Genomic DNA, 17,083 nt, shown 5'->3' with positions numbered 1-17,083 from the left:
GTAATCCAAGCCTCTGCCCCAACCAGTAACGCTTAAGAAGCTGAAGTTGAACGGTTCTATGAAGACCTACAGGGCCTTTTAGAACTAACACCCAAAAAAGATGTCCTTTTCATTATAGGGGACTGGAATGCAAAAGTAGGAAATCAAGAAACACCCGGAGTAATAGGCAAATTTGGCCTTGGAGTACAGAAAGAAGCAGGGCAAAGGCTAATAGAGTTTTGCCAAGAGAATGCACTGGTCATAGCAAACACCCTCTTCCAATGACACAAGAGAAGACTCTACACACGGACATCACCAGATGGTCAACACCGAAATCAGATTGATTATATTCTTTGCAGCCAAAGATGGAGAAACTCTATACAGTCAGCAAAAATAAGACCGGGAGCTGACTGTGGCTCAGATCATGAACTCCTTATTGCCAGATTCAGACTTAAACTGAAGAAAGTAGGGAAAACCACTAGACCATTCAGGTATGACCTAAATCAAATCCCTTACGACTATACAGTGGAAGTGAGAAATAGATTTAAGGGACTAGATCTGATAGACAGAGAGCTTGATGAACTATGGACTGAGGTTTGTGACATTGTACAGGAGACAGGGATCAAGACAGTCCCCATGGAAAAGAAATGTAAAAAGGCAAAATGGCTGTCTGAGGAGGCCTTAAAAATTGCTCTGAAAAGGAGAGAAGTGAAAAGCAAAGGAGAAAAGGAAAGATATACCCATTTGAATGCAGAGTTCCAAAGAATAGCCAGGAGAGATAAGAAAGCCTTCTCAGTGATCATTGCAAAGAAATAGAGGAAAACAACAGAATGGGAAAGACTAGAGATCTCTTCAGAAAATTAGAGATATCAAGGGAACATTTCAGGCAAAGATGGGTTTGATAAAGGACCAAAATGGTATGGACCTAACAGAAGCAGAAGATATTAAGAAGAGGTGGCAAGAATACACAGAAGAACTGTACAAAAAAGATCTTCATGAGCCAGATAATCACGATGCTGTGATCACTCACCTAGAGCCAGACATCCTGGAATGTGAAGTCAAGTGGGCCTTAGAAAGCATCACTACGAACAAAGCTAGTGGATGTGATGGAATTCCAGTTGAGCTATTTCAAATCTTAAAAGATGATGCTGTGAAAGTGCTGCACTCAATATGCCAGCAAATTTGGAAAACTCAGCAGTGGCCACAGGACTGGAAAAGGTCAGTTTTCATTCCAATACCTAAGAAAGGCAATCCGAAAGAATGCTCAAACTGCCACACAATTGCACTCATTTCACACGCTAGTAAAGTAATGCTCAAAATTCTCCAAGTCAGGCTTCAGCAATACGTGAACCGAGAACTTCCAGATGTTCAAGCTGGCTTAAAAAAGGCCGAGGAACCAGAGATCAAACTGCCAACAACTGCTGGATCATCGAAAAAGCAAGAGAGTTCCAGAAAAACATCTATTTCTGCTTTCTTGACTATGTCAAAGCCTTCGACTGTGTGGATCACAATAAACTGTGGAAAATTCTAAAAGAGATGGGAATACCAGACCACCTGACCTGCCTCTTGAGAAACCTGTATGCAGGTCAGGAAGCAACAGTTAGAACTAAACGTGGAACAACAGACTGGTCCCAAATAGGAAAAGGAGTACGTCAAGGCTGTATATTGTCACCCTGCTTATTTAACTTCTATGCAGAGTACATCATGAGAAATGCTGGGCTGGAGGAAGCACAAGCTGGAATCAAGATTGACGGGAGGAATATCAATCACCTCAGATATGCAGATGATACCACCCTTATGGCAGAGAGTGAAGAGGAACTGAAAAGCCTCTTGATGAAAGTGAAAGAGGAGAGTGAAAAAGTTGGCTTAAAGCTTAACACTCAGAAAACTAAGATCATGGTATCTGGTAATATCACCCCATGGGAAATGATGGGGAGACAATGGAAACCGTGGCAGATTTTTTTTTGGGGGGGTGGCTCCAAAATCACTGCAGATGGTGACTGCAGCCATGAAATTAAAAGATGCTTACTCCTTGGAAGGAAAGTTATGACCAACCTAGACAGCATATTAAAAAGCAGAGACATTACTTTGCCAACAAAGGTCTGTCTGGTCAAGGCTATGGTTTTTCCAGTGGTCATGTATGGATGTGAGAGTTGGACTGTGAAGAAAGCTGAGTGCCGAAAAATTGATGCTTTTGAACTGTGGTGTTGGAGAAGACTCTTGAGAGTCCCTTGGACTGCAAGGAGATCCAACCAGTCCATCCTGAAGGAGATCAGTCCTGGGTGTTCATTGGAAGGACTGATGCTGAAGCTGAAACTCTAATACTTTGCCCCCCTCATGTGAAGAGCTGACTCTTTGGAAAAGACCCTGATGCTGGGAGGGATTGGAGGCAGGAGGAGAAGGGGACGACAGAGGATGAGATGGCTGGATGGCATCACCAACTCGATGGACAGGAGTCTGAGTAAACTCCGTGAGTTGGTGATGGACAGGGAGGCCTGGCGTGCTGTGATTCCTGGGGTCACATAGAGTTGGACACGACTGAGCGACTGAACTGAACTGAGCATGTATATCTTGACTGGGACAGCTGAACTCAGTCCTTTTGTGAAAACTTTCCTTCCAAGTGAGATGCGAACAAATTGTTATTTGGTAATGGCCTGGATCAACACAGCCACCGGGACTGACCGTCCACTGGTGCAAAATCGGACAAAGAGTGAGACTGTCTCTGACGGTGACCAGGCTGAGCGCCCACGCCGTTGGCACACGCGCGCCCAGACAGAGCAGGGGTACTGCGGAAGGCGGGGTCTCTTTTCACACCGCTCTCAGCAGCTCTGTCAGGCCATGGAACTTCACAGAAAACCTTCCCGAAGAGGTGTAGGGACACAGCAATCCTTCCAAGAAATTTCCAAATGGAAAAATAATGGACCTTGCTTTTCGTGCAACTAGTTTTTTTGAGTGCCTTTTCTGTGCTAGACTGTGTTCTACAGACTGAATGCTTGTGCTCCCCCAATTTACATGGTATTAGGAGGTGGAAGCTTTGGAAGGCCATCAGTTTTAGATGAAGCGATTAGTGTCCTTATAAACAGGAAGAGACCAGAACTCTCTCTCTCTCTGCCATCGGAGGACACAAGAAGGTGATACCTGCAAACCAAGAAGAGCGCTCTCTCCAGACACCAAATCTGCTGGCATCTTGACCTTGCACCTCCCAGCATCCAGAAGTGTGGGAAACCTACACCTGTTGTTAATACCACACTGTCTGAGGTATTTTTTTTTTATAGCAGTCCAAACTGAGAATGACAGGGTGCATCAATGGACCGAAACTGACAAAATCACCTGCCTTTGAAGATTTAGCTGAAAATGTTTGAAAAATTATGAAATGAATCATTGAAGACTTAATAAGTCTACTTCCTAAGTATTTTCTTAAACAAGCTAGTAGCAGTGAATAGATATGGGGCCATTTTACCATCACTTTGCAGATAATTATTAAAATACACTTGGAAGAATTGTATCTTTCATTTTTAAATATACAACACCTGTATTATGTCAGATTTTAATGGTATTTTAGAACCCAAAATTTGTTTGTCAGTGTTTCCTATCATTTTGGCCAGCAATTAATTTTGTGTATAAAAGGGAAATATCTCTAGGAAATAAAGCTGAATATGTCTCATTACAACTGATTCAACCTCCTAAAGCTGATAAATGATTATCAACTATGCACAACAGGACTTCTTCTAAGCAACTCATATTTCCCACCCATAGTTTTAGTTTTCAGTCTCCTCACTCTGCATAAACAGTATGAAATGTCCTTCTTACACCCAGTTGACAAACTCCTGACTTTCCCTTCACTGAGTAATGAATTTCCTCTCTGGTTTGTTTCCTCTCTGGGTGCATGTATAAACACACAAACTCAGCTTTAATTATTTCTTTATTTTGGGTGCCCTGTAATGATATTTATTTGACTCTCTGACACACATGTCAAATCTTATGAGATAAAGGGATTAAGATGTTTTGAAGCTTCTGATTCCACACATGATTTGAGGTTTTCAGTATTGATTAAGGGTCTCCTGCACTGCAGGCTGATTTTTTTTTTACCATCTGAGCCACCAGGGAAAAGTGGGCAAATTTTTAAAGACATTGTTATGAAATGTCACCTTCATTTTAAGTAAGTAATATGCAGACAAAATCACTTCACGTCTAACCAATTATAATCACATTTATTCTTGTCATTTGTCAACTAGGTGTATTGTTACAGATATTTATTTACTTAAACTATAATGATTTTTTCATTTAAATTACATTTATTTGTGGTTACCTTTTATTGTAAAAAAAAAAAAAAAATACTGCATAAAAATGTGCCACGGTGGTATTTGGTTTATTTTTAAATGTATGTATTAAATAGAAAAACAATGGGTTACTTTAAGTAAATAATATTACAACTGGTTTACAATTATGGCTCTTTAAGTATGGAATTTAGGGGTAGAACACTTTTTCTAAGACAGAGCCCTTGAAAATTCCCATTTTATTTTTAAGGAGTATCACACAGTGTTAAGGAATTTAATAGCTGAATTCCTAAAGCATGAATATAGGCAATATGAAGAACAGAAAAATAATATGCTGCTTTTTCTCCTATTTGGGTTTTCAGAATCATTGCAACTTGTAACTGAATAAGCTGGGCTCACAGAATCCAAAGAAAACCACCTCATGCTTTCCCCACAACTGTCCTTCATAAACCCCTCAGTGAGGTTCTCCTCAGCTTTCTGTCCAAAATCTAAGATAAGTTACTGTCAGCAAGTGGAGAATTCTCGTCACTTCAGCATTAAACTGTACTGTCTTATGCAAGAATAGAAAGTCCGGCATTTACAGGGAAGTTGGAGCTGCTTGAGACAGCTCCCATCATGGGGAGGGGAGCGCGGTTCTGTTTTTAAGCATCGTCTCTAGCTTGCTGAGAGGGCTTTCCGGTCCTCGCAGCGCGCAGGGCAGGACGAGGACAGCTGAGGGGCAGGAAGAGTCCCCAGCTTGCCGTCCCGCTGGCAGAGCCGATGGCTCCGCGGCTCCGCGGCTGGGGTTCCTGGGCTGTGCCCCCTTTATTCTCATCCGCTTACTCGGCGCTCGCAAGTCCCCCCACGTCCCACCCTGAGCGTCCGTCGGCGTCCTCCAGCCTCCGCCTACTCCAGGTCTTCTCCTCCTGCTGTCCGCCTGGGGCAGAGTCTAAGACCACCCAGGCGTTGCCTCTCTCCTGTGGCTCACCTGTGGCGGGAGGCGGTCCCAGGACGACCTTCCTCTCCTGCTAGGCGGGGGCAGACAGCCTCTGGGGCGGCTCTGATGGCCGCTGCCTCCTGGTGCTCGGGCCCTTCGGGGAAAGCTTCCCCGACTGTGGACGGCAAGGCCTGTGACCCGCTCTGCATAGGCAGAGCATGGCCAAGGCGTCGGGACGCTATGCGCGGGGGTGCCTTATTTTATTACAGAGCGCCGTAGCACCCGTCTTTCTGGCTTCTCTATCTTTATTTTTAATCCTTTAGTTATTATTATTATTAGCCACTGAATTAATAACTTCACAGCCATCTTTATGTGTTAGTTTGTTTCCGAGCGCGCCGTGTCTTCGTGGCTGCGCTCCGCTCGTTGCGGCAGGTGGGCCCCCCACTCGTCTCCGGCCTCTCGCTGTGCCCGCCTCTCCCGGCGCGGTCCTCGCGGCTTGCGGGCTCAGCAGTTGTGGCACACGGCCTTAGTTGCCCTGTGGCGTCTGGAACCTTCCCAGACCCGGGGGTCCGACCCAGTCGCCTGCATTAATAGGCAGTTTCTTAACACCTGGCCCGCAAGGGAAGCCCCCGGGGTCTCTTCCTCTCCACGGCCGGCTCTGAGGAAGCAGGCAGCCGTGCTGGGGACCTCCACGTAGCAGGGAGCTGGGGACGCCTTTAGGTGTTGAGGGCGGCCTTAGCCAACAGCCCGCATAGACCGCCAGCGGGAACACGGGGCCCTTGGTCCTACAGCTGCAAGGAACTGGATTCTGTCAACAACAGGGGAAGCTTGAGAGTGAATCCTTCTCCAGCCAAGCCTCAGTTGAGATCGAAACCCTGCCAATGCTTGGCAATGAGTCCTGCAGCCTTGTGAGATCTAGAAGCAGAGAAGCCTGTCAGCCACAGCCAGTTTCTTGTGCTGTTTCAAACCTCTAAGGCTGTGGCGATGGGTCCTGCAGCGATCGGAACAGACGTTGGCTATCAGAGTCAGAAGCCCCAGCCGCGGCCTGTTTTGGTTCCTCCCAGCACGCTAGACTCACTTCCAGGGCGACGATCTATGCTAGACCCCCACGTGGTCCAGCGGCTGCCTGTCTCACGGAGCCCAGCCTTGAGGAAGGATAAAGCCCCACAGAACTCCAGTACGTTTCTTCCAATGGAATTCTGCAGCAAAGTTTTCAGATGATATGTGTGTGAGTGCTAAGTCGCTTCAGTGGTGTCTGACTCTGCGGCCCTGGACTGTAGCCCTCCAGCCTCCTCTGTCCATGGGATTCTGCAGGCAAGAACAGTGGAGTGGGTTGCCATGACCTCCTCCAGGGGATCTTCCCGACCCAGAGAGCGAACCCTGGTCTCCTGTCTCTCCTGCTTTGGCAGGCGGGTCCTTTACCGCTAGCTCCACCTGGGAAGCCCTTTCAGAGAACAGTCTGTTTCTTATGACATTCTCTTGGTTCCTTCTCAGTCTTCTAATTTACTTTCTGGGCGAGTTGAGAAAACCACCTGGCTATTCTTTTGTAGTTTTTTCCTGGGTGAATGCATTTCATGTTGTAAATTGGGAGTGATTGTCAGTGGCAAGAACGGGGTGATGGAAGTGGCCTCCCCAGGTGCAGGCCATAAGGAAGAACACAGTCTGGAGAAGCTTTTAAACAGTAGCTCAACTGTCATCTACCCTTCATCATCCATGTGTAAGCAATTCTAAATACTGATAATAAAATACTGCTCCAGAAAAGTCTAATCTGAAAATGGCCTGTTCCCGGGGCACAGCCATCCCACCGCCTGTGTTTGGTATGACGCTGTGTTATCTACTGTCTCTGGGCCTCAGATGAAACTGGGCAGAGCGTCCTTCCTACTTAAGTCCCGTTCCCCTCAGATGGACCATGAGTCACCAGCTTCACCGTGCCTTCCGAGGCCGGATCAGAGAAAACGGCCCTTCCTTTGCTGCCATCTGCTGGGCAGTTGTAAAAAGTACCCTGGACCCTGTAGGTTGCAAAACTCAACGGGTGGGGCCTCTTAGATTACTGTATTGTTCCGCCTGCACCCTCGTTTGTGGCGGTAATTTGTGTGTGTGTGTCTGTGTGTGCGTGTATGCCCGTGTGCATGCACACAAATGTGTACATGCAGCTGTCAGAAAGCAGATGGAACACTTATTGTTATCTAAGATTGAAAGCGGCTTCCTCAGTGGCTCAGTGGTAGAGAAGCCACCTGCCAAGCAGGAGACACAGGTCAATCCCTCTGTCGGGAAGACCCCTGGAGAAGGAAATGGCAGCCCACTCCAGGATTCTTGCCTGGGAAATCCATGGACAGAGGAGCCTGGTGGACATGACTTAGCACCTAAACAAGAAGATGAGAAGAACTAAGATGCACGCTTTCCGACATATACAGTCCACGGGATTCTACTGGAGTGGGTAGCGCTTCCCTTCTCCAGGGGATCTTCCCAACCCATCGAACCGGGGTCTCCTGCATTGCAGGTGGATTCTTTACCAGCTGAGCTATCAGGGAAGCCCCTGATTTATAGTACTGTACGGTAATGAATTTATAATACTTTTCACACAAACAATACATGAAAAACAAACAGAAAAAATAACACTTTTTAACCTTACCATAGAGTACCTTGGAAATTACAGTAGTACAGTAAACAACAGTGGCACACGGAGGCTGGCATCGAGCGAACAGGCGGGAAGAGTCACTGACGGAGGAGGGGGAGGAGGGGGAGACGGCAGAGCTGCAGGGTGGGCAGCGGTAGGAGACGGGGGGGGGGGGGCGGCGAGGGGCGAGCTGCAAGCGTGTTCACGCCTGACCCTGACGGCACGGGTCCTGGTTCCCTGCTGGATTCAGTTCCACATCTACCCTCTTGAGAAAAATGATCCAGGGCTGTGTGGGTCTCTCTTCCCCGTCTCAGATGAGGCGGCAGCGCTGGACTGCAATCTGAACGGCTGCGGCAGCCTTCCTGTGATGGTCTATGTTCAGGTCTGAGCCTCGTAAACCAACAGGATTGGACGTGTGAACACACATTCTCACCTCGTAAAAGTCGGCGATGTGAAGGTCCGTGTGTAGGGGGCTCACTGTACTGCTTGCCTCTGCTAGGCCTTGCAGGAGTTTTCCAGAAACTCACTTGAGTGGGGCTGGTGGTGGGGCTGAGTAGGGCGTAGTGGAGAGGGCTGAGTTTTTGGGAGAAAATAAAGGAGTCAGGTGGTGGAAGCATGGGACTAGCTTTGCCGTCTAGGAAGCAAGGCGGCAAAGATAGAAGAAGGGGAGAGAAGGACGACTGGAGAGCGCGGTGAAATGCCAGCTAGGCACTGTTCTAAGTGGTGTGAGTTTTCTCATCCTTTTCACATGGCTATTCTTCAGCCGGTAAGTCCTGTCAGACCCTTTGCCACCCCGTGGACTGCAGCACGCCAGGTCCTCTGTCCTCCACTGTCTCTAGGAGTTTGCTCAAACACATGTCCACTGAGTCGGTGATGCCATCCAGACATCTCATCCTCTGTCGTCCCCTTCTCCTTCTGCCCTCAATTTCCCCGAGTATTAGGGTTTTTTCCAGTGAGGTGGCTCTTCACATCAGGTGGCCAAAGTATTGGAGCTTCAGCTTCAGCATCAGTCCTTCCAATGAATATTCAGGGTTGATTTCCTTTAGGATTTTATGCTTTGATCTCCTTTCTGTCCAAGGGACTCCCAAGAGTCTTCTCCAGCACCACAGTTCAAAGCATCCTGTGTTGTTCAAGAATGATCTATATATGTTCAAAGAAAAGGAACACAATATCTCAAAGAGACATCTGCATTTCCATGTGTATTAAAGCATAATTCAAAAAGCTAATGTATGGAAACAACCTAAGGATCCTAAGGAACCAAGGAGCCAACCTAAGGAACCAAGATGAATGGATATAAATATATTACAAGAAAAATATACATATATATCTGAGAAAAGAGGGAGTGACATTGACTCATTAAATGCATGGTTATTTTTTTTAATGTCTCCTATTGTTTATAAAGAGCTAGTTAAATCAGTTGTTGAGTTCTTGGAGAAAATAAGAACACGATTCATATACAAGATCCTGGGACTCTCCAAGTGTATTTCTTCCATTACTGTGGGGATAGGTTTTCTGGAACACTTTTCTGTTGATCTGGTGGCATCAAACCTCTTGTCAAAGGTGCAGGAGATGCTGTCTCTGCTGTGTGAGGATTTGCTGGCAGAATGAACACAACCTGTGGAATCAACAGAAATGCCGTAGGTGAGTCAACCAAACAACCTCAGGGCTTCTCTTTCCTACCTACACAGTCTCGTCATTATTAGAGTCAATGCTTTATTCTCTGAATTCAGTCTCGAGGTCTATTTAGTTGAGTTTCTCAAGTATTCCTCAGATCAGGCTAGAGCGAAGAAGAACCTCGGGTGATGCCTTTGGCATGAGATGCGGCCGCTGCTGCTGTGGGCTTCCAGGTGGGCCCATCTTACACGTGGACGATGATGCCCAACACACTGGGTGAAGCAGAGCATCGCTGGAAAACAGGGCGCTTCTTCCAAACCAGGGTGTTCATGCTGACGGCAGCAGCACACCCAAATCACTGATCTGCTTGCCGTGACTGCAGCGCTGCAAAAACCCCACTGACCCAGGATGGTAGGAATCATCGGAAACTAAGGAAAACGCTGGTCCCTCCTCCACAAACTCAGTGTGAACTGGAGTGTTTGAGGGGGGAGGGAGGGAGGCTGGGAGGACCAGAACGAGATAAGGACCAGGCACTACATGCCCCAGAGCCACTGCTCCTTGGGGTGCACACTCCCCAGCTCTGTCCCCAGGGGGGGTAGTGGGAGCAACGTTTCCTACTGTGAAATGACTCTAGGAGCAGAAGGAAACAAGAGCGTTACAAAAGAGTCTGTCCCCACGTGCAGATGCTCCACTTTATGAAAACGAAATGCCTCACTTAGGAAAATCACAAAATCAATAGAAACTGCTGAGAAACACTACCTTCTAGGGTCTTAAAATGCAAAAGTTCACTAACAAAGTTGACATAATTAGTCGATCTCTCTTCTATGAAACGCTGTGGGGTTGAAGGTTGAGGTGCAGCATGGAAGCCCCAAAAGGAAGTAAAGATGAACAGAAGGGTGTAGAAAAGGAACAGAAAATGATCTCACTAGACAATTACTGATTTGCCATTTGACTGTGGGCAGCCCAGGTCTACACCTGGGCTTTTGGGTAAGGAAGTTAATGAACATGTCTTGGGGGTTTAATGTCCATTTTCTCACTGTGGAACCCCTAATTCTTTAAGTAATACTTCCCCTACTCATCCTAGCACCTGTGCTGTCTCTGCTCCCATTTCCTAACCCTCCCTGTCTCACATTCTTTCTGCTTAGCAGTCAGGAGGATCTAAGCAGGTCTCGAGGTAAGAGAGGTGTGCCCGCACTGACAGAGGAGTCTGAAACCCCGACTTTCTTCAGAGGCCCAGGGAAGGGTCCTCTCATCGGATGACAGAGTAACATCTGGCAGTCTCCGGGACCTCTGCGCCGTGAAGTATTCTCCAATCTGGACCAAGAGGGGATGCCCTTTGAGGTAACAAGGATGGAGAAAAATAGCCTTTCTTTACACATCGTGGTTGGCAGAATTCTAAGATAACCCCAGGTGACCCATGCCCCTGTATGATTCCCTCCTCTTGAGTTCCGGGTGGACCTGTGTAGGAGATGGGCTGTCCCTCCTGTGAGTAGGTTACTCATCAGTTGCCTTTGAGTTGATCAAAAATGGCATTTTCCTGGATGAGCTTGACCCAATCACGTGAACTCTTTAGAAGAGACTTAAGGCTTCAGAGACATAGCTCTCCCGCTGTCTCAAAGTAGAAATAAGTTGTCCTGATTCCACTGTGGAGAGAAAATCAATTCTGTTATATGAACTTGGAGAGGAGCTACCCCACATCCAAGGTCAGGGGCGGCGGCTGAGAGGAGCTACCCCACGTCCAAGGTCAGGAGCAGCGGCTGCGCTTTGCTGGAGCAGCCGTGTAGAGACACCCCACATCCAAGGTAGGAGAAAGCCAAGTAAGACGGGAAGTGCTGAGAGAGGGCATCAGAGGGCAGACAGACTGAAACCACAGTCACAGACAACTAGCCAATCTGATCACAGGACCACAGCCTTGTCTAACTCAATGAAACTAAGCCATGCCATGTGGGGCCACCCAAGACGGACGGGTCATGGTGGAGGGGTCTGACAGAATGTGGTCCACTGGAGAAGGGAATGGCAAATCACTTCAGTATTCCTGCCTTGAGAACCCCGTGAACAGTATGAAAAGGCAAAAAGATAGGACACTGAAAGATGAAACCCCAGGTGGGTAGGTGCCCAATATGCTACTGGAGATCAGTGGAGAAATAGCTCCAGAAAGAATGAAGGGATGCAGCCAAAGCAAAAACAACACCCAGTCGTGGATGGGACTGGTGATAGAAGCCAGGTCTGATGGTGTAAAGAGCAGTACTGCATAGGAACCTGGAATGTTAGGTTCATGAATCAGGGCAAATTGGAAGTGGTCAAACGGGAGATGGCAAGAGAGAACATCAACATTCTAGGAATCAGCAAACTAAGATGGACTGGAAGGGGTGCATTTAACTCAGATGACCATTATATCTACTACTGTGGGCAGGAATCCCTTAGAAGAAATGGAGTAGCCATCATGGTCAACAAAAGTGTCTGAAATTCAGTACTTGGATGCAATCTCAAAAACAACAGAATGATCTCTGTTCATTTCCAAGGCAAACCGTTCAATATCACGGTAATCCACATCTATGCCCTAACCAGTAATGCTGAAGAAGCTGAAGTTGAACAGTTCTATGAAGACCTACCAGACCTTCTAGAACTAACACCCAAAAAAGATGTCCTTTTCATTATAGGGGACTGGAATGCAAAAGTAGGAAGTCAAGAAACACCTGGAGTAACAGGCAAATTTGGCCTTGGAGTATGGAATGAAGCAGGACAAAGGCTAATAGAGTTTTGCCAAGAGAACGCACTGGTCATAGCAAACACCCTCTTCCAACAACACAAGAGAAGACTCTACACATGGACATCACCAGATGATCAACACCAAAATCAGACTGATTATATTCTTTGCAGCCAAATGGAGAAGCTCTATACAGTCAGCAAAAACAAGACAAGGAGCTGACTGTGTCTCAGATCATGAGCTCCTTATTGCCAAATTCAGATTTAAATTGAAGAAAGTGGAGAAAACCACTAGACCATTCAGGGATTTGATTGTGGTCATACAAATCCCTTATGACTATATAGTAGAAGTGAGAAATAGATTTAAGGGACTAGATCTGATAGAGTGCCTGATGAACAGAGGTTGGTGACATTGTACAGGAGACAGGAATCAAGTCCATCCCCAAGAAAAAGAAATGCAAAAAAGCAAAACGGCTGTCTGAGGAGGCCTTAAAAATAGCTGTGAAAAAAAGGGAAGCAAAAAGCAAAGGATAAAAGTAAAGATATACCCATTTGAATGCAGAGTTCCAAAGAATAGCAAGGAGAGAGAAGAAAGCCTTCCTCAGCGATCAATGCAAAGAAATAGAGGAAAACAATAGAATGGGAAAGACTAGAGATCTCTTCAAGAAAATTAGAGATACCAAGGGAACATTTCATGCAAAGCTGGGCTCAATAAAAGACAGAAATGGTAGGGAGCTAACAGAAGCAGAAGAGATTAAGAAGAGGTGGCAAGAATACACAGAAGAACTGTACAAAAAAGATCTTCATGACCCAGATAATCACGATGCTGTGATCACTCACCTAGAGCCAGACATCCTGGAATGTAAAGTCAAGTCAGCCTTAGGAAGCATCACTACGAGCAAAGCTAGTGGAGGTGATGGAATTCCAGTTGAGCTATTTCAAAGCCTGAAAGATGATGCTGTGAAAGTGCTGCACTCAATATGCCAGCAAATTTGGAAAACTCAGCAGTGTCCACAGGACTGGAAAAGGTCAGTTTTCATTCCAATCCCGAAGAAGCAATGTCAAAGAATGCTCAAACTACCACACAATTGCACTCATCTCACACACTAGTAAAGTAATGCTCAAAATTCTCCAAGTCAGGCTTCAACAATACATGAACTGTGAACTTCCAGATGTTCAAGCTGGTTTTAGAAAAGGCAGAGGAACCAGAGATCAAACTGCCAACATCTGCTGGATCATTGAAAAATCAAGAGAGTTCCAGAAAAACATCTATTTCTGCTTTCCTGACTATGTGAAAGCCTTTGACTGTGTGGATCACAATAAACTGTGGAAAATTCTAAAAGAGATGGGAATACCAGACCACCTGACCTGCCTCTTGAGAAACCTGTATGCAGGTCAGGAAGCAACAGTTAGAACTGAACATGGAACAATAGACTGGTTCCAAATAGGAAAAGGAGTACGTCAAGGCTGTATATTGTCACCCTGCTTATTTAACTTCTATGCAGAGTACATCATGAGAAATGCTGGGCTGGAGGAAGCACAAGCTGGAATCAAGATTGCTGGGAGAAATAGCAATAACCTCAGATATGCAGATGATACCACCCTTATGGCAGAAAGTGAAGAAGAACTAAAGAGCCTCTTGATGAAAGTGAAAGAGGAGAGTGAAACAGTTGGCTTAAAGCTCAACATTCAGAAAACTAAGATTATGGCATCTGGTCCCATCACTTCATGGGAAATAGATGGGGAAACAGTGGAAACAGTGGCAGACTTTTTTTTGGGGGGGGGTGGCTCCAAAATCACTGCAGATGGTGACTGCAGCCATGAAATTAAAAGACGTTTACTCCTTGGAAGGAAAGTTATGACCAACCTAGACAGCATATTAAAAGGCAGAGACATTACTTTGCCAAGAAATGTCTTGTCTAGTCAAGGCTATGGTTTTTCCAGTGGTCATGTGTGGATGTGAGAGTTAGACTATAAAGAAAGCTGAGCGCTGAAGAATTGATGCTTTTGAAATGCAATGTTGGAGAAGGCTCTTGAGAGTCTATTGGACTGCAAGGAAATCCAACCAGTCCATCCTAAAGGAAATCAGTCCTGAATATTCATTGGAAGGACTGATGCTGAAGCTGAAACTCCAGTACTGTGGCCATCTGATGTGAAGACTTGATGCTGACTCATTTGAAAAGACCCTGATGCTGGGAAAGATTGAAGGCAGGAGGAGAAGGTGAGGACAGGGGATGAGATGGTTGGATGGCATCACCGACTCAATGGACACGAGCTTGAATAAACTCTGGGAGTTGGTGATGGACAGGGAGGCCTGGTGTGCTGCAGTCCACAGGGTTGCAAAGAGTCAGACACGACTGAGTGATTGAACTGAACTTAAAGATACTATAAAAGTAAATACTATTAAAAGGATTACAGTATTCTACAACTACAGTTTAATGACTAAAATGAGAAATCACACAATACCAAGTCTTGGTGAAGATATACAATAATGGAACTCTTAGGCACTGCTGGAAGGCATGCACAAACACTTTGAAAATGAATTAGCAATTCCACTACTATATACACACCCAGGGAAATTTTACACATGTATGTATCAAAGTATATGTATAAAATTTCCATGGTAACACTAGTACCAAATAGAAGCATCTCAAATATTCATCAATACTTAAATAGGTAAACTTGAATTCTTACAAAAGAATATTTTTCAGTGATATAAACAAACAGACATTACCTCATGCTTGTTTGAACAGCATGAATGACATTCACAAATATATTAAAATAAAGGTGTCAGACCCAAAGGTATACACATCATAAGATTCCCTTTTACAAAATTTAAAAACAGACAAAATTCATAATGGTGTCAAAAGTCAAGATAGCATTTACCCTGGGAGATCTCAGTGAGTGGAAGGGGCAAGCACCATCTTCTGGAATTTGGTAATTTTCTATTCATTGAAATAGGTGCTGGTCTCTCGAGGATGTTCACTTCCCAAGCATTTTGAAATGTGTCAACTGTTACACCCATGACTTATTCATTTCTCTGTGTGTGTCATCGTTCCTTTAAAAGTTAAAATAAGCCATAGGATCAGTTGCGGATGATAGGAGGATGAAATTCAAAATCACAATCAGTGTCAATAGAAGGAGAAACATATTTTACTCACGTTTGTGTAACTCTGTTCCCGTGCACAGACTAGACACTTTCAGATGGGCAAATTATTATCCACACAGGGATACAAAATGAGGAATATTTTTTTAAAAAATCAAGGACTATTCTACTGAAACTTCAGCTTCTCATAAACATGCTCATAAGGGTCTATTGTCTATTACTGTTAGCACATTGCCATTCGTTGACTGGATAATCACCACCTGTGGAAATTGAGAACAATATATATCATTAGACACATATGTCCTCAGCCAAAAGGATCCCCAATTATCCTGGGAACCCCTACCTCTTTTCTGTATTCTGGGACCTAAGAGATGAATATCCCTTCCTTCAGGGATATAGGCGCCTTGCTAGACAAAAACCAATACACAACAGGAGCTAAGAGGCTCTGGAAACATCGGACATGGTTCTATTTTTGTGTTCTGCTGTCTCCTCCAGTTTCAGGAAGAACTCACATACCTAGCAATCTTTTCCTCACTTTGCTTCCTGACTTTATTTTTGGGGGCTCCAAAATCACTGCAGATGGTGACTGCAGCCATGAAATTAAAAGACGTTTACTCCTTGGAAGGAAAGTTATGACCAACCTAGACAGCATATTAAAAAGCAGAGACATTACTTTGTCAACAAAGGTCCGTCTAGTCAAGGCTATGGTTTTTCCAGTGGTCATGTATGGATGTGAGAGTTGGACTATAAAGAAAGGTGAGCACAGAAGAATTGATGCTTTTGAACTGTGGTGTTGGACAAGACTCTTGAGAGTCCATTGGACTGCAAGGAGATCCAACCAGTCCATCCTGAAGGAGATCAGTCCTGGGTGTTCATTGGAAGGACTGATGCTGAAGCTGAAACTCCAATACTTTGGCCACCTGATGAGAAGAGCTGACTCATTGGAAAAGACCCTGATGCTGGGAAAGATTGAAGGCGGGAGGAGAAGGGGATGACAGAGGATGAGATGGTTGGATGGCATCACTGACTCAATGGACATGAGTTTGAGTAAACTCCGGGAGTTGGTGATGGACAGGGAGGCCTGGCGTGCTGTGGTTCATGGGGTCGCAAAGAGTCGGACACGACAGAGCAACTGAACTGAACTGAACCTGCTCATTAGTCTGAAGAGGAGGATAGAGACAGTGAGAGGAAACAAAAACACAGACTGACCATCAGTACGAAACCAATACTGATTCATTACCATTAATTAAAGCCCACATATTACAGATAATTTTTTACCTAGTGTCCTTTTATACCATAGGATCACATCCAGGACACTACATTAGATAGAGACAGTGAGAGAAACAAAAACACAGACTCAACTCATTTGAACCCCAATCAGGTCCCGAAAATTTCCCTGATGACAAAACAGGTCACTTTGCACCCAAACATAGAGAGACAGCGGGCGATGCAGGCTTCCAGCAGGGAGGGGACTATTATCACAATGTCAAATACCTTCTAAAGAGGAGCAGATTCCACGAAGAAATAAAAGAAAAAAGGGAGGGAAAGAAAAATGTTATGATAGGTGGATACCTCCATCAGCCTTAGATACTGACTTCAATCTGACCCATTCTCCATTACAGAAATAGACAAGTTCTTTCTCATACCAAACTAAAAAAGAATTAAAAGAAAATCCTAGGATGGTTCAGAGGAATTTTACTCTTGAACTTAATATCTTCAGAGTAACTGAGATCAAATCAGATATATTTCCATAGTTTTCTTGGCTTATAAATTCTCTCTGTTGTCTAGTTCTGTTATCTGTCTATTTCTATTTCTTGTTAGTTTATTGTCTATTTCAAGTTAGTTTCCTTATATTAACAATAACCTTC

At 45.1% G+C, this 17,083-nt stretch overlaps 1 long non-coding RNA gene across 1 annotated transcript; it reads right to left on the bottom strand.

The window, feature by feature from the left end:
• Positions 1–9,221: 9,221 nt before the first annotated feature.
• LOC133056860 (uncharacterized) lies at positions 9,222–15,449 on the bottom strand. The gene is made up of 3 exons (XR_009692923.1): positions 15,271–15,449; positions 14,996–15,167; positions 9,222–9,404 (listed from the first exon to the last, which is right to left on the bottom strand). It is a non-coding gene; the product is annotated as an uncharacterized LOC133056860 (long non-coding RNA).
• Between the last annotated feature and the right edge of the window lie 1,634 nt (positions 15,450–17,083).

The sequence above is a fragment of the Dama dama genome, chromosome 1, assembly GCF_033118175.1.
Source record: "Dama dama isolate Ldn47 chromosome 1, ASM3311817v1, whole genome shotgun sequence".
NCBI lineage: Eukaryota > Metazoa > Chordata > Mammalia > Artiodactyla > Cervidae > Dama > Dama dama.
This window is presented reverse-complemented; position numbering and strand designations above follow the sequence as displayed.